The 18,224-nt window shown below is 38.8% G+C and overlaps 1 long non-coding RNA gene across 1 annotated transcript in view; it reads right to left on the bottom strand.

The window, feature by feature from the left end:
* LOC129037202 (uncharacterized) overlaps positions 1 to 18,002 on the bottom strand; it is a 53,833-nt gene extending 35,831 nt beyond the window's left edge. Inside the window, exon 1 of the long non-coding RNA XR_008502748.2 lies at positions 17,850 to 18,002. This is a non-coding gene — a long non-coding RNA (uncharacterized LOC129037202). The remainder of the gene's footprint in view (positions 1 to 17,849) is intronic.
* Positions 18,003 to 18,224: the final 222 nt, after the last annotated feature.

The following is an 18,224-nucleotide window of genomic DNA, read 5'->3' as shown; positions in this document are numbered from 1 at the left end:
TACATAGAAATTTAAGATTAAACAGAGTTAGCTGGGCACATTGGCTCACGCCTGTAGTCCCAGCACTTTGGGAAGTCCAGGCAAGCAGATCACTTGAGGTCAGGAGTTCGAGACAGGCCTGGCCAGCATGGTGAAACCCCATCTCTACTAAAAATACAAAAATTAGCCAGGCGAGGTGGCAGGCACCTATAATCCCAGCTACTTGGGAGGCTGAGGCACAAGAATCACTTGAACCTGGGAGGCAGAGGTTGCAGTGAGGCAAGATCATGCCACTGCACTCCAGCTTGGATGATAGAGTGAGACTCAGTCTCAAAAAAAAAAAAAAATTAATTAATTAAACAGAGTTAATTGGTCACATATCTAAGTACCTGCCTTGGTTCTAGTCTGGCTTGGGTTTGTAAGTAATAGAACAAAGTACAAGACACAGTCCAAGTTTAAAAGTAAGTGAACTTAATATACATAGAAAGGAGATTATTACATGTAGGGAAAGGCTGGTAAAAAAAACATGACAATCTTTCTTCCATCTTTGTACAAATCTCCATTATTTCTACTAGAATAGCCATCACCCTCCTGCATCCCTCTAGTTATTCTAGTCTCCCACAGCTGTCAAAGAGATTTTTAATAAATATTAATTAGATATCCCTCCTATGCCTAAAACCCTCCAATACTTCCATTGAATTTAGTTCAAAATCCAAACTCCTTCCTCTGGTCTACTTGATAGGCCCACCCTTCCCCTTCAACCCTATCTAGCACCACTGTCCCCTTACCTCTCTGCTGTAGCCACACAGGCCTTCTTTCTGCTCACACCAGGCTAGTTTCTGCCCCATGGCCTTTGCACTTATCATATACTTCACCTGGGCCACTCTTCCCTCAGAGGAAAGGTGGAGTCCTTTCAATGCAAATGTCACTTTCCCAGAGTTCTTTTCCTGATCACCCTATCTGAAGTAACCCTCCTCATCCTCCTATTTATTACATTCCATTATCCTGTGTTTAAAATAATTACTGTCACCACCTGAATGTATCATATTTATTTGTGGTTTTTCATCTATGGCAGACTGTAAGCTCTATGAGGGTACAGCCTGGCACATGTATACACCCAGTAAGTACAGATGCTCCTCGACTTACAATGGGGTTATGGCCTGATAAACCCATTGTCAGTTGAAAATAGTGTTAGTCAAAAATACATTTAAAGAGAACACTTCTACACTGCTGGTGGGAATGTAAACTAGTACAACTGTTCTGGAAACCAATGTGGAGATTCCTTAAATAACTAAAAGTAGAACTACCATTTGATCTAGCAATCCCACTACTGGGTATCTACCCAGAGGAAAAGAAGTCACTGTACAAAAAATATACGTGCACATGCATATTTATACTAGCACAATTCACAATTGCAAAAATATAGAACCAGCCCAAATGCCCATCAATCAATGAGTGGATAAAGAAACTGTGCTATATATATATATATGATGGAATACTACTCAGCCATAAAAAGGAACGAATTAATGGCATTCACAGCAACCTAAATGGAATTGGAGACTATTATTCTAAGTAAAGTAACTCAAGAATGAAAAACCAAACCTCACATGTTCTCATTCATAAATGGGAGTTAAGTTATGAGGATGCAAAGGCATAAGAATGATACAACGAACTTTGGGGACTCAGGGGAAAATGTGGGAGGTGGGTGAGGGATAAAAGACTACAAATTGGGTTCAGTGTATACTGCTCGGGTGATAGGTGCACCAAAATCCTACAAGTCACCACTGAAGAACTTACTCTTGTAACCAAAAGCCACCTGTTCCCCCAAAACTTATGGAAATAAATTTTTTAAAAAAAATATGTTTAATATACCTAACCTATCCAGTGAATATCACAGCTTAGCCTTGACAACTTTAAACATACGCAGAACACTTACATAAGCCTAGAATTGGGCAATATCATCTAACACAAAGCCTATTTCATAATAAAGTGTTGACTATCTTAGGTAATTTATCGGATATAGCACACTGAAGCTTATCAGTTGTTTACTCTTCTGATGGTACAGCTGACAGGGAGCTACGGCTCACTGATGCCCAGCATCATGAGAGAGTATCATCCTGCATATTGCTAGCTGGGGAAAAGATCAAAATTCAAAGTATGGTTTGTACTGCATGTGTAGTGCTTTTACACCGTCGTAAAGTCGAAAAATTGTAAGTTGAATCATCATTCACTGGGGACCGTCTGTATGTGCTAAATAAATAGACAATCGAGTGTTTTAGGTTTTCTAATCATTCAGAAAAGAGGGATATTATTACAAATTCATGAGTCAGGGAGCTCATTGTGGCAGAGAGGGGGATGCGCTGGGCTCAGAAGAAAGAGAAGGATTTGGATTGGGGGGTATCCAGGGGAAAGCCATGGGTGTGGTTGGGGTTGGAGAGGCAGGGTCTTCATGGTGATTCTGCTTCTTAACTGACAGAAAAGAGTGCCCACCTCTCTGTCCCTGGCAGATCACAGAGAGACCAGCCTTTCTTAAGGAAATAGGACCAAGGGCATGGAAGCAAAATACCCAGATGACTTCATCAAAAGAAAACATGCAACTCTTGCATAGACCAAAATAAACTCCCCAGACTGATGGGGTGGGGCCAAGGGACAGTTCTTGAGCTGAAGAGAAACTCCAGGACCTTCCAAGGCATTCTTTGAAAAATGCTCTTTGGATAAAATGCAACTTAAAAATAACTTCTGTTGGGTGTGGAGAGGAGAACAACTCAAATATTGGGGCCAGAAACCCAGAGTAAGGGCCAAATTTGGGCTAAGAAAATGCTAGATTCTCAAGATCTTTGGAAAGCAACTTCTTCCCACATTTATTTACAATGAATAAAGTTTCTTAGAAACAAATACAAGGAAATCAACAATTTGTAATTTTTAAAGTATCAAACAAGTATGCTAATCAATAAATAGATTATCTTCCAGTATGATGAGAGAAAATAAAATCTAATAAAGGTCTAGGATCCAAGATAAACAAATATGACACCACTGGAGAAAAAGATGGTATTTAGAGAGAGGCCAAATGAGGTGGTTCTAACCCTTAGAGCAAGGGGTGTATGGCATTCAAATGTAGCAGAGATTGCACTGGCCTGAGAAGCAGGCTCACCTACAGGGAGAATCCAGCTCTACCACTCTTGCTGTGTGACCTTAGGTAACTTCCTTCACTTCTCTTATCCTCAGTTTCTTCATCTTTAAAATGTGAAAATTCATACCTGCCTCTCAAGGATACTGTGGAGATTAAATGAAGTACTGCAGAAAAACTACCTCATAGAGTATCTGAATGTTAGAAAGCTTTAAATAATATTGGAATTCCACTTCTCTCATATCACTTTAGAGGGTTGGAGAAATTGGAGAGCTTCAGAGTTTGACACCTTATAAAAGCTGAGAGTCCTTAACATATTTCCATTAGCAAATATCTATTAACTTCTGTTTGTAAGACACAGTGATGGATAACTAGCTCGGTCTCCTTATCAGGGAGTGCAATAGTTATTGATTACCACAACAAGATGCAAAAAAAAAAAAAAAAAAGGAAAACTTAAGGGATTAAAATGGTGAGTATTTATTTAGCTTACAAATCTGCAAGTTGGAAGTTTAGGCTGGGCTCAGTGGGGCAGTTCTTCTGGTTTAGGCTCATATGTCTGGGAGTTGACTGACTATTCGTTGGTCTAGGATGACTTCAATGGGCATGACTGCCTGGTCAACATGGCTTTTGTTCTATGTGTTTCATCCTGCAGCAGACTGGCCTAGGCCTGTTCTCTGGTAAAGGTACAGGAGCAAGAGTAAGCAAGCCCAATTGTACAAGTGCTTTTCAAGCCTTTGTGTCACATTAACTTAACATACTATTGGCCAAAGCAAGTCACGTGGTTAAATGCAGAATCAGTATGAGGGGAATATATACCTGCATGTCAAAGGATATGGATGAAGGTAGGGGTAAATAAATGAGGTCATTAATGCAATTAATCTACTTCAAGGGAACTAGATAAATATATAGATAATTAAATTTTATACAAACACATTGAACAAACATACATATATAATTAACATAAGATGAAAGATAATACTTTGTAATCACATAGCATTTACTGATTGTAAAGAACTTTCCCTCAAAACCTTCTGGCTTAATTATCCTCTATGATTAGGGAACAGCCATCACTGTTCCCATTTTACAGATAAGGAAAGTCACAAGGACAGTAAGGAGTAAAGCCTGGACTTGAACTTCTGATGACAAGCTTCCCCTTTGCCTCACAGCCTCTTAGACCAAGATCCAAATGAGCAAAACACACGCAAAAGAGACAGGTATCACCATGAGCTTGTGTGGCCAAGAAGCCTTTGTATTGACTGAACTTACCTTGGATGTAAATGCATGTACAGTAATAAGTTTCAACTTTTTTAAGGTACCAAACCCACCCTTTTTTTTTTGAGAGATCTTATGTAGAACCTCCAAGTATTTAAATGGATAAAAAGCTATTTTATATCCTAACTTTATTTTTAGATTCAAATGCATAATATTTACCTATTATGCAATCAATATATAAGAACAATGAGGCCATTCTGGGGAACTCAGGTGTTTGAAATCAAAGACTGATATCAAATGGGGACAGTGCAGTCTTGGGGTCCAGTGTGCTCCTGTAATTTGTTTACCCGGCCCACTAGAGTGGACTGCTGTTGTGGACCTAGTCTCTATTGTCTACTTTCCACACCTCTCCCCACCCCCAATTCTGGTCATGTCGTTCTGGAGTAGGTGGTCCCACTACCAGCTAGAGAGGTAGGTCTGGGAGGCGGGATTCAGGAGCACCAGGAAACACAAGCTCTTCCTGCTGCCTCGAAGCTGGAAGCGCATCAGCCTCGGGTTGCTGGGGGCAACCACACCTCAGCACTACATAAATGAAGAAGCCAACCAAGGGGAAAGCACTACCCAGACGAGCAGGGGCTCAGGACTGCACAGGACACCACTGAAGTGTCTGGATCTAGCTGGAACTTAATCCAGTGCTACCCCTAGACCTTTCTGTTACACAAACCAGTAATATCCCTTTTGTCTTTTAGGCCAGTTTGATTTGGATTTCTATCTTGTGCAACCAAAACATATCTAATATATCCAATATTAAGAAAATCTGACTCAAACAGATTAGTTGTAATAATAATATGGTTTTAAAAGCAGTTCATCTTGTAATGTCAGGAAACTCTTTAATAAAAAGATAGCAGAAGATTTATTCCAAGATTTATATATACTTTGACACAGAAGTGTGAGATACATTAATATATATGTTAGACTCAAAGCACTAAAAATTGATATATGGCACATTTGAAGGTATGTTTGTTTATTGCAGATTTTAAAGTGGTTTATATGTATTTAAAAATGAAATTTGAAGAATATTTTTAAGGATCCCTGAGATGTCCTTTAGATCTTTTGGGTCCTTAGGATGTGGTTGAAAAACTATTGATAGAACAAAACAGGAAGCGGTCTAAAAGAATATTCTAGGCCTCTAATACATGTCTTTTATCACCAGAACAAAACATGACATACACAGTGACTCTGGGACACATTATAGGGACCTAATTAGCATCCTCAGATGAGATCCGTCAGATTATTCTTTTCTCCTGGAAAAGGATGGAAAGGGAGGGGCCGAGAGAGAGAGAGGCTAACATCTTCTCCTTTCTTCCTCGAACATCAGAGTTCTAAAAAGTTTTGAATATTTTTCCAAAAGATAACTGGTGAGAGGTGTTCAGCAAAATCCTAAAACTCCTTGTTGTATTTAAGTTTTATTTTTTTATAAATGGGAAAACTCATTGACAAGCCATTAATGCTAATGATCATATAAGAATTTTCCTTCTTGTGCCAAATATTATTTCATGGTTCCTTAAAAGTATGAATAAAACAAATATAAAAACTGGCAATTTATACTGTTGACTCAGACCATGAGTTCATGAAAAGCAGGCGCAATGCTTACTTCTTTGGATAGTGTCTAATTCAGCTAAGTAAAAATGGGAACTTCTTTTATAAAACCACTTACATACCTATGATGATGCAAATGGGAGTAGAGGATTCCAGTCTTGTTCTGGTGACCTTTGGAAATCTCATATTCAAAGGCTTAGAGGTCTAATCCCCAGAGATTTTTACTATTTTCTCAGGATAAGATTAATTAGAGGAAGCTGGGGATGTTTGGTGGGTCCTTCCTGAACTGTCAGAGACCCCAAGATACTAGAGATGGAAGGGATCTTAAATTTCTAGTCCAGCTGCCTCCTACTACAAGATCTTTGATCTATTCTCTGCCCAACAGCTTCTTTCACGGCTAAATTGAGTTGAAAATCTGTTGTGAAGGAATATGGACCTGTCTCGCTAGAACACAATATTTCCATCATCAGTGATAGAAAGCAGAGTTCAGTGGATCATGAGGCAGGTCCTTGTAGGGTAACTTTGGTGGTCTTGCATGCACACAAGGAGAAGCAAGATCTGAACAGGATCCTGTGATCAAAGAAGAATCAAGGGTTCTAGGAGACTTTGGTAGATAAGAGCGTTGGTAGTATCCTTTTTCAGTTTACCTGACATCCACATAAAAACAAAGAAAATACATAACAAAATAAAAAAATTAATGGCAAGGTATTTCCATGAATCCCAAATACAGGCTGTAGGGATAAAGCAGCAACTTCCCCAAGACTCACACAGTGTTGATGTCTGTGCATGCAGATGGAAGGGAAGCAATGTAGTATCTGATAGACCTGAGAACAGGAGAAACTCAAAACAGGAGCAGTAACTTACTGCAGAACGCATGAAGCAATTTGAGAGTGGCGGCTAAAACTAGGAGGCATTTGGCTGAGCCATCAGCTGGGCAGCATAAGGGATCTGAGAAAAAGGTGGAGGATCCGGAGCAATTTAGCCCCTATGAACTCCCTAAACTGACACCTTGGTCTCCCTTCTAGGACATGGGCTCACAAAGGACAAAACTGCTGGGAGTAGAATAAAAACTGAGCAGGATACAGACAACAGAGATGAAGAAAAAGAAGTCCAGTTACAAGTAGATGCATGGGGAGGAAGAGTGAGAAAATCCTAGAAAGCAAGCCAGGTAAATTGTAAGAAAAGGAAAGAACTGGCTGGGTGGGGTAGCTCATGCCTGTAATACCAGCAGATTGGGAGGCCGAGGCAGGTGGATCACTTGAGGTCAGGCATTTGAGACCAGCCTGGCCAACATGGTGAAACCCCATCTCTACTAAAAAATACAAAAATTAGCTTGGCGTGGTGGGGCACATCTGTAATCCCAGCTACTTGGGTGGCTGACACACAAGAATTGCTTGAACCAGGGAGGTGGAGGTTGCAGTGAGCTGAGATCATGCCACTGCACTCCAGCCTGGGTGACAGAATGAGATTGTGTCTCAAGTAAGGAAGGAAGGAAGGGAGGGAGGGAGGGAGGGAGGGGAGAGAGAGAAAGAAGGAAAGAAAGAGAGAAAGAAAGAGAGAAAGAGAAAAGAAAGAAAGAAAGAGAAAGAGAAAGAAAGAAGAAAGAAAGAGAAAGAAAGAAAGAAAGAAGAAAGAAAGAAGAAAGAAAGAGAAAGAAAGAAAGGAAAGAAAGAAAGAAAGAAAGGAAGAAAGGAAAGAAAGAAAGAACTGGGGGAGGGGTTGAGGTGGGGATAGATGCCTGTAAATTAAGAGACATACAAGACATATACCAAAGAATAAACTACAGTGTCTAGGGACACACACTGAGTGATGAAATGAAAGGGAAGTCCAACAAAGTTATTCCCACAAAAGTCAAGACTGTGGTTACTTTTGGTTGATGGCTGTGATTTTATGGGGCCCATGGTGGGCTTTGGGATGGCTTGGAAAGTTCCATTTCTTGACCTGGTGGTGGCTAAATAATGGTGTGTGTCATATAACAACTCATTGAGCCAGACAGCAGTTTTGTAACGTTTTCTATATCTGTGTCTTATTTTACTGTAAGCAAATAATAAAAGGAGTGAAGGTTAAGGGGACCTCAGATCCCAACTAACACTGAATACTAACACTAAAGCCAATGTAACTCTAGCTAAAATCTACTGAACATGTACTATATGCAAGGTGCTATGCTAAGTCCTTTACCATGGCAGTAAAGTTCTCTGAGTATAGAGTCAGGTGTCTTGCTTAGTTTCCTTTACTACTGTGTGAATTTGGGCAAGTAACTAATTCTCTTTGAGCCTCTGTATTCTCATCTCTAGGGACAATGGTCTGTCTTTCATAAGACTATTGGGGTGAGATTTGCATGTGAACTTTTTAGCTCAGTGCCTAGCACACAGTATATGCTTAGTAAATAGTAGCCACTGTTGTATCCATGTGAGGTGCTGTTATTACTCTCACATTATAAGTGAAAAAAATTAAGGCTCAGAAAGACTAACTCATGGAATTATTCAGGGCCAAACCCAGGCCCTCAACCTTTCCCTATGCTTCCCCAACTACTAACTTTTTTTTGAAAGAAAAATGGTGCAATGGCAAATGACAGTGGCCTGGCCTGGTTCCACAGCTCTGTTTTGAAGGTTATCCGGGGCCTTGCTCCCTCACTTGCCCCAACACATGATGTTGCAATTTCACTCCAAGAAAGAGACTTCAGTAGTGCTGTCCCCAGCATGGCTGCCTGGAGTGTCCTTGGAAGACAGAGAGCAGGCAGGAAGGATGCAGGCAGTGAAGCCTCTTCAGCAGGGGCATAAACAAGTCCCCACTCCCAGAGGGGCCAGGAGCCCAGTGCGGCAGCTGGCTGGATGCGTCACACATATCGTGCTGAAGAGAAAATAAGTGGTATTCCTCTGTGCTGAATTTTAAGTGTAAACAAGGAGATTCATGATAATTAGCAAATATTAGACATGTATTGTTCCTTCCCCACTCCCAAGACACTTCTAGGATCTCCAGCTGAGATAATAACGCTAGGTGCACCACTCCCAGGGCCACAAGTATTGTTCCAAGACAAAGGCTCTTCATCTGTGTTTGTTCTCGTTTTCCATCAACACTTGAAACCTTGTTCACCTATGTTTTATTTGGATTCCCTGCTTTGTTTGCAAGCAAGGAGGAATAAAAAACAACATTTGAAATTAAGAACTTAGATAAGGTCTCAATTCTCTGATCCCCATCTCTCAAAGGAGGAAGTCATATTTACTTCATGAAAGGACTGGTGTGAAGATGACTGAAGGAACATATTCAAAGAACCTCATGTAGAGGTTGGCACACAGTAGACACCACAAATGGAGGTGCCTTCCTAGCTGCCACTGCCAGTATACCTTCAACAGAGAACCAAGATGGCAGAAAAGCAGCACACATGCCTCTTTCCCCTGTGGTATTCCAGGTAGACATCATTAACCAATGATGATATTCTTTGCTACTTGGATTAATTCTCTGTTGCTGCTATAACAAATTACCACGAACTTGGAGGATTATAAGAACACAGCTTTATTATCTTACAGATTTATAGGTCTGAAGTCCAATACAGGTTTCACTGGGCTAAAATCAAACAGGGTTGCCTTTCTTTCTAAAACTTTGAAAAAGCATCTATTTTCCTTGCTTTTTTTTTTTTTTTTTTTTTTTTGCTTCCAGAGGCCTCTGTTTGGTCCATGCACATAGTCCCATACGTCTCAGAGCCAGCAACAGCTTGCCACACCCTTCTCACACTGGTGTCTGTCTCTCTGACCACAGCCAAAAGTGTTCTTTGCTTTTAAGGACTACTGTGATTAGATTGGGCCACGGAATAATCCAGGATTGCCTACCCATCTCCAGATCCCTAACTTTAATCACATCTGTAGAGTCCCTTTTTCCATCCAGGGGTTAGGCTATGGACATCTTTGGGGGCCATTATTCTGTCTACATTGCTCAATGCAGTGGTATAGGCAGCCACTATTAGTGGGTCAGAGTTTGACCAGAGACATGAAATCCATTTGGCCCGTGAAGTCAAAGCTATCCATGCTTTGGAGATTCATCAGGAAAGATACAAAACAAAACCAGTCAGAGAACAACTGGAAGCAAAAGAAAGCAACTGCCATGTGCTGAACATGTTTAAAAAAATCAAAACAGCATTATTGAGATATGGTTGACATGTAACAAACTACATGTTCAAAGTATACAATTTGATAAGCTTTGACTTACGTGTACCTCTATTCAACTATTATGATAAGCATCATTATGAACATACCCATCCTCACCAAAGTCTGCTTGTCCTTTATAATCCCTCTGTCCACTCCATCCCATCTTCTTCTATTCCCAGATAACCACTGATTTGCTATCAGTAGAGATTAGTTTCCTTTTTGTAGAATTTCAAATGATGAAGTCATACAAGAAGTCTGCATTTTTGTCTTTTTTTTTCAGTGTAATGACTTTGAGATTCATCCACGTTGCTGTGTGTATCAGTAGTTCATTGCTTTTTTGTTGAGTAGCATTTCAATGTAAAACACAATTTTGTTTGTTTTTTTCATCAGATGATGAAAATTTGAGTTGCTTCCAGGTTTGGGCTATTACAAATAAATCTGCTATACACATTCATGCACAAGGTTTTAGTGTTTTTTTTTGTTGTTGTTTGTTTTTTTTTTTGTTGTTGTTGTCTGAGACAGAGTTTCACTCTGTTGCCCAGGCTAGAGTGCAGCGGTGTGATCTTGGCTCACTGCAACCTCCACTTCCTGGGTTCATGCAATTCTCCTGCCTCAGCCTCCCAAGTAACTAGGACTACAGGCATGCGCCACCATGCCCAGCTAATTTTTGTATTTTTTTTTTTTTTTAGTAGAGATTGGGTTTTGTCATGTTGGCCAGGCTGGTCTCAAACTTCTGATCTCAGGTGATCCACCCACCCTGGCCTTCCATAGTGCTAGGGTTACAGGTGTGAGTCACCACACCTGGCCCATGCACAAGTATTTGTATGGACCTATGCTTTCACATCTCTTGTGTAAATACCTAGGGGTACAATGGCTGGGACATGGGGTATGCATATGTTTAACTATTTAAGAAACTGCCAAACAGGTTTTCCAATGTACTTGGATCATTTGACCAGCAGTGTATGAGAACGTCAGTTGCTTTCTGTCTTTGGCAATACTTACTGTGACCAGTCTTTTTAATTGTAGTCATTCTAACAGGGGTAGAGTGGTATCTCATTGTCTTATTTGCATTTACTTAATAATGATGTTGAACCTTTTTGTAATGTGCTTATTTGTCATCCATGTATCTTTTTTGGTATAGTGTCAGTTCAAACCTTTTACATATTTTTTATAAATGTAAAAGATTTCTTTATTTTTTTGAGTTGTTTTTTTTTTATTACTGGGTTTGAGAGTTCTGTTTATATTCTGAATACAATTCTTTGTCAGATATGTGATTTACAAATATTTTCTCTCATTCTGTGGCTTGTTTTTTCATTTGCTTAACCATGTAATTCAAAGAGCAAAAGTCTTTAATTTCGATGTAATACAATTAATCAATTTTTTCTTTCATGAATTGTGCTTCTGGTGTTGCATCTAAAAAAATCTTTGCTTAATCTAGGGTTATAAAAATTTCCTCCTATGTTTTCCTCTAGGAGTTTTATAGTTTTAGGTTTTTCATTTAGGACTATGACTCATTTTGAGTGAACTTTTGTATATGGTTCAAGAGATGGATGAAGTTCTGTCTTTGTTTTTTCCATACAGATACTCAACTGTTCCACCACGATTTGTTAAAAAGACTATCCTTTCTTCACTGAATTGCCTTTGCACCTTTACCAAAAATCAGTTGCGCATATATCTGTTAAGTCTATTTCCGGACTCTTTTCTGTTTCATTTACCTGTCTTGACACTAACATCACATTGACTTGATTACTGTATCTTTATAAGTCTTCAAATCAGATAGTGTTAACCCTCCAACTTTGTTCTTTTTACAGTTATTTTGGCTATCCTAGGTCATTTGCATTTTTATATAAATTTTATAATTAGCTTGTAAATTTGTACAGTAAACTCTGCAACGATTTTTATTGGGATTACACTAAAACTATTGATTAATTTGGGGGGGAACTGACATCTTAGTAATATTGCATCATCTTCATTGATCCATGAACATTGTATACATTTCCATTTATAGCTGTTTAATTGAACAGTGTTTTGTAGTTTTCAGTGTACATCTTATACATATTTTGTCAAAAATATGTCCTATTTCATATTTTTGATTCTACTATAGGTGACATAGTTTCTTAATTTTAGTTTACTGCCATGATATATAAATGTAATCTTTTATATTGATTTTCTATCCTGAAACCATGCTCATATTTACAACTTCTAGTGACTTTTTGGTAGGTTTATAGGATTTTCTATGTAGATGATTATATCATCTGAGAGTAAAGACAGCTTTCTTTTTCCTTTCTATTCTATATATTGTTTATTTCTTCTTCTTGTCTTATTTTATTAGCTAAAACATCAGTACAATGTTGAATAGAAGTAGTAAGAATGGACATCTTGGCCAGGCGCGGTGGCTCACTCCTGTAATCCCAGCACTTTGGGAGGCTGAGGTGGGTGGATCATGAGGTCAGGAGATCGAGACTATCCTGGCTAACACAGTGAAACCCCGTCTCTACTGAAAATACAAAAAAATTAGCCAGGTGTGGTGGTGGGCACCTGTAGTCCCAGCTACTGGGGAGGCTGAGGCAGGAGAATGGCGTGAACCCAGGAGACAGAGCTTGCAGTGAGCCGAGATAGTACCACTGCACTCCAGCCTGGGTGACAGAGCAAGACTCCGTCTCAAAAAAAAAAAAAAAAAAAAAAAAAAAAAAGAATGGACATCTTTTTCTTGTTTCTGATTATAGGGGGAAAGCTTTCAATCTTTCACTTAATTTTATTATTGTGAAACACCTATTATACAAAATAGGTGTTTTATGGGCCTTTTATTGAGTTGAGGAATTTTCCTTTATTCCTAGTTTGCTAAGAATTTTTTTCTTTCATAAATATACATTATATTTTGTTACATGTTTTTCTGCATTTTTGGTGGTTTCGTATGCGTGTGTGTGTGTGTGTGTTTCTTTTTTCGTCTGTTAATATGGTGAATTACATTGATTGATTTTTCAAATGTTAAACCAATTTTGCATATCTTGGATAAACTCTAGAATAATGCAATTTACTTGGTCATAATGAGGTAGGAATTATTAAGAAATTATTTTAGGCAGCTAGAGAGGAAAAAGGGGGTCCTTGGAAGATTTTTCACAGCTCTTGTCTAGCATGAAAGCCCTGGCTCTTAGACCCAGGCAGGCAACCTTTGATATGCAAATGCCAACCTTTAGAAACTGGGTCCACCCAACATGGCTATTCCCACCTTTGTCTTCTTGCGCTTGCCCCCGTATGTGCCTAGCAGCATGGCCGCCCCCACATATCCCCATGTGTGGAATATCATGGCGCCCTGCATTTGCATATTAAAAGACTAGGGTGGGAGGGCCAGTTTTTTCGCAGGCTACATGAATGATATGCCTGGTCTAACCAATCCCCTGAGCCCTATGCAAATCAAATACCACCTCCTCCAGCCATCGAATATAGCTGGCTGATACTACCTGAAAGTGGGGTTCCATTTCTCAGCTTTGGCGTCCCCCTCCCTCTGTCTCTGTACAGGGGAGCATCTTTCTTTCTTCTACCTTCTTTCTTGCCTATTAAACTCCCTGCTCCTTAAAACTACTCAACATGTGTCTGTGTCGTTTTTTTTTTTCCACTAGAGAAAAAAAACCTGGTGTTCTCCACTCATCAGAGTTGTATCAATAATATATTATCCTTTTTATATTCACTGAAATTTGATTTACTGTTTTAGTTAAGATTTTTTGCTCTATGATCTTGAAGAATATTGGCCTATAATTTTCTTATCTTGTAATATCATTTTTAACGGTGGGCTCATAGAATAAGTTGGTAAGTATTCTTTTATCTTCAACTTCCTGGAAGAGTTTGTGTATTATTTATTATATTTTTGATAGGATTCCAAGGAAGTTATCTGTGCCTGGAATTTGGTGGGGTTTTTGTTTGTTTGTTTTGTGCATTTTTGTGAGAAGTTTGTTAACTACAAATTCAGGCTATTTATCATTGAGAGATCTTTGATAGATTGTATCTTTCAATAAATTTGTCCATTTCATTTTTTGTCAAATTTATAAGCATATATCATTTATTTTATAGGCATAGTGTTGTTCAAAATATTCTCTTATTATTCTTTTAATATCTGTAGAATCTGTAATTCTGTCACTTTTCTCATTTCTGATCTTTTATAATTAATGTCTTCTCTTCTTTTTCCTACTCAGTTTAGTTAGTGGTTTATCAATTTTACTGATCTCAAAGAACTAGTTTTTTATTTCAATGATTTTCCTGTATTGTTTTTCTATTTCATTGACATGTTCACTGATTTTTATTATTTCCTTTTCTCTGCTTCTTTGGCTTTAACATACTATTTTTTTTTTCAGGTGGAATCTCAGGTCATTGATCTGAGAACTTTCTTATTTTCTTTTTTTTTTAACTTTTGTTTTAGGTTCGGGGACACATGTGAAGGTTTGTTACATAGGTAAACTCATGTCATGGAGGTTTGTTGTACAGATTATTTTATCACCCAGGAATTAAGCTCAGTACCCAATAGTTATATTTTCTGTTCCTCTACCTCCTCCCACCCTCCACCCTCAAGTAGACCCCAGTGTCTATTATTTCTTTCTTTGTGTTCATAAGTTCTCATCATTTCGCTCCCACCTTGCAGTATTTGGTTTTCTGTTTCTTTCGTGTGTTAGTTTGCTGAGGATAATAGCCTTTAGCTCCATCCATGTTCCTACAAAAGACATGATCTCATTCTTTTTTATGGCTGCATAGTATTCCATGCTGTATATGTATTACATTTTCTGTATCCAGTCTACCACTGATGGACATTTAGGTTGATTTCATGTCTTTGCTATCGGGAATAGTGCTGCAATGAACATACACATTCATGTGTCTTTATGGTAGAATGAATTGTATTCCTCTGGGTATATACCCAGTAATGGGATTGCTGGGTAGAATGGTAGTTCTGTTTTTAGCTCTTTGAGGAATTGTCATACAGCTTTGCACAATGGTTGAACTAATCTACATTCCCACCAAAAGTGTATAGGTGTTTCTTTTTCTTCACAACCTCACCAGCATCTGTTATTTTTTGACTTTTTAGTAACAGCCATTCTGATTGGTGTGAGATGGCATCTCATTGTGGTTTTTATTTTCTAGTGTAGGCACTTAGTGCTATAAATTTTCTCCTAAATACTGCTTTGGCAGCATCTCATAAATTCATGCCTTATTTTTATTTATATTCAGTTCAAAATACTTTCTTAATTTCCTTCTGATGTCCTCTTTCATCCAAGGATTATTAAGCAGTGTTTTATATAATTTTCAAATATTTGGGGGATTTTATAGATATCTTCGTGTTATTGATCTCTAATTTAATTCTGTTTTGGTCAGAAAACATACTGTATCATTGGTATCCTTTTAAATGTATTAAGGCTTGTTTTATGTCCCAGAACATGGTGTAACTTGGTAGATGTTCCATATAACTAAGCACCTTAAATGGCTTTTTTTATATTTAATCTTTATAAGAATGGTACTATCATTTCCATTTTAATAAAGAACCAATAGATGATACTGTCCTCCTTATTTTAAAGAGAAAAGGCTAAAAATCAATCAACTTAAATAATATATTAAATGCCAGACAGCTATTAAATAGGAGAACTGGAATATGCTCTCATCTGACACCAAAACCAAGCTATTAACCACTCTTTCATGATTAACCCACCCACATCCATTCCTCATAAGCTGGGTAGGACCACTCATTCTAAAGAGGCTGAGTTCAGAGGCTAATTTTCTCTCAAAGTCTTGAAATCTATCTCCCAAATTGCTCCTTTCTAGCGTAAACACAATTGCATCAGTTGCTAATACAGACGTAAAGGTGAGTTCTGTCTGCTGGTTAGAAATGCGCAAAGCCCAACTGCTGATTCAAGTCAGAAACTTGCTATTGAGCCCTGCTGCTGACTGATGCTCAATCACCAGATATTTCTAATAATACCCAAGAACAAAGACTGATATTAGGTGTTTTTGCCTCTTCCTAGCGGGGAATGGCTGATTGTTCCTTAAAGCCCAATGATGCTTAGAGAGCCTCTGGATTAGTAGGCTTTATTTATGTCTGTGGAATTTGCATAACAGCCTTTAAGTCAACCTGCCTTGAAATGGCTCTTTCCTTTCTCTTCTCTTGAATTTAATGGTCAGATATCAGAAGCACTACCTTATTGCTAGTGTATGTAGTAGTAGTCCTTGTTCACTAGGACTGATGCTGATCAGGAGCCTATTAGTCCAATTCAACAAAAGAGTTTTTGATCACCCGGCAGCTTCAATTATCTAAGTTATCCAGCCCCTTTCTTACTCCTGTTACTACAGTAATTTGACAAGCCTGCTAAAGATCTTTCTGGCTGCATCCACCACCTTGCACAATGAGTTATTTGAATAAATGTCTTCCAGGGGCATGTTTCTGTTACATACAAAGTCAATTTAACTTGTAGAGTTATTTGCAGGAGCCCACATTGTCCATTTTGACTACTTCCTAATGCCACTTAGGCTAAAATCTCAAAGGAAGGGAGTGTGCTGCCTGAGTGAGCACTTCTTTCTGAGTGCCATTTCTCCATCACTTGAAATGCTAAATGGCCAGCACCAAAGGAAGGAAAAGAACTCCTGGGGATGTTCTTTAGCATCTAAATCTCTAACCTTTCTCTGAAATAGACTGGTTTCCACATGCTAATTATTATCCTACAGTTTACTAAGGAGTTAATATTCATGGGAAAGCATACATAGCCTCTACAAATTAATCTATGCCATACAACATTTGATTTTTGAATTTCTTCCGAGAAGTGATGCTACAGGTATAAAACGAAATCGTTCTGTACCAACTTTAAAGCTTGAAGAAGCCACCATTCAATATGACCAAGAAAACTGCTTATGTTTCTGGTTTCTCCCAAATGGAAGCTACATGGTTGAAAAAAAAGTCATCTGTCCTTAAGACCCTACCAACTTTTGAGAAGCCATTAGTCAGGAATGAAAAATCAGTTTTGGTTTATGTGTCACTATTGATTGACTGGCATTAGATTCTTCGAATTCCATGTTGAGAAATGATTCTGAGGACATATCCTCCATCAGTGGGAAAAAGCATGGTGATTGATTAGTGATGTCTGCTGTGAACACAGTAAAGAGGTATGGTGGAATTCCCAGAGTGCTAGACGGGGTGCCAGAGTGCCAGAGTGCTGGGCACTGGGAATATAGCAGTGAACAGGACAGATTCAGCTGATGAACTCATAAATCTTACAGTCAGAATGATTACTAGGGTCATTTCTTGCTTTGTTATCCTAAAATTTTGTCGTTCTTGTTCTGCCCACCAATCACTATTAATGGATTATTGTAAAATATCAGCAATGTCCATTAGGACCACTCAGTCCAGTTCTCTAGCAGAAAAACCCATAAGTCTTCTATGTAGACACCTTTCATGTCTATGTAGACAAAAGGTGTCTACATAGTAAGACTTGTCTTTCAGTCATTGTAATTTTTTCTCTTAAAGAGCACACTGGCCAAGAAAAACTTCACCTTGCACATTTCTCCATAGTCATAGACAGTGGTAATCTTGGCCAGGGTCAACTCTTGTTTACAGAGAATGGAAAGCAATGAAAAAGAGAAAGCCAAGCATGGAGGTGGGATGGGGTAAGAAGTTACTGTCTTCTTTAGGGCGCCATGAAAAGGCAATTCCTGAGACAGACTAATCACACCAGGACAATGTGTGTTCACCTTCTTGCTAACTGGCTAGCAGCTGTTTCCAGATGCCCCCCATTTTGGTTATGTAAGCCAGGCTCACTCACATGCAAAGCCTTTCTCTACGAAGCTCAGCAGATGCCATCAACTTCTCTTCATTCTGATGGAATCAGTCTCTGCAAGAGCCTTGAAACTGCAGCTCTGCAATGCTGGCACCAAAGTCAAGGCGCAGAGCTGTCTGCAAAGGCCACCTTCTGTCCACAGATGATGCAACGGGTCAGTGTCTTTCTCACCATGGGGACAGCAGTTGACATGGAAACGGTTGTTCTTGCTTCTACACATAACCATTATGCCTCACCCAGGCTTACCAAATGTTGAAAATATTTGTCTGCCCAGCATCCATTTTTTCTACCTCTAGGAACTGGATCAAGATTATCTTTTGGGAAGTCATCCTTGCTGAACTCCCAAACCTGTTGTTTTAG

This window comes from Pongo pygmaeus, chromosome 4, assembly GCF_028885625.2.
Source record: "Pongo pygmaeus isolate AG05252 chromosome 4, NHGRI_mPonPyg2-v2.0_pri, whole genome shotgun sequence".
NCBI classification, from domain to species: domain Eukaryota; kingdom Metazoa; phylum Chordata; class Mammalia; order Primates; family Hominidae; genus Pongo; species Pongo pygmaeus.
This window is presented reverse-complemented; position numbering and strand designations above follow the sequence as displayed.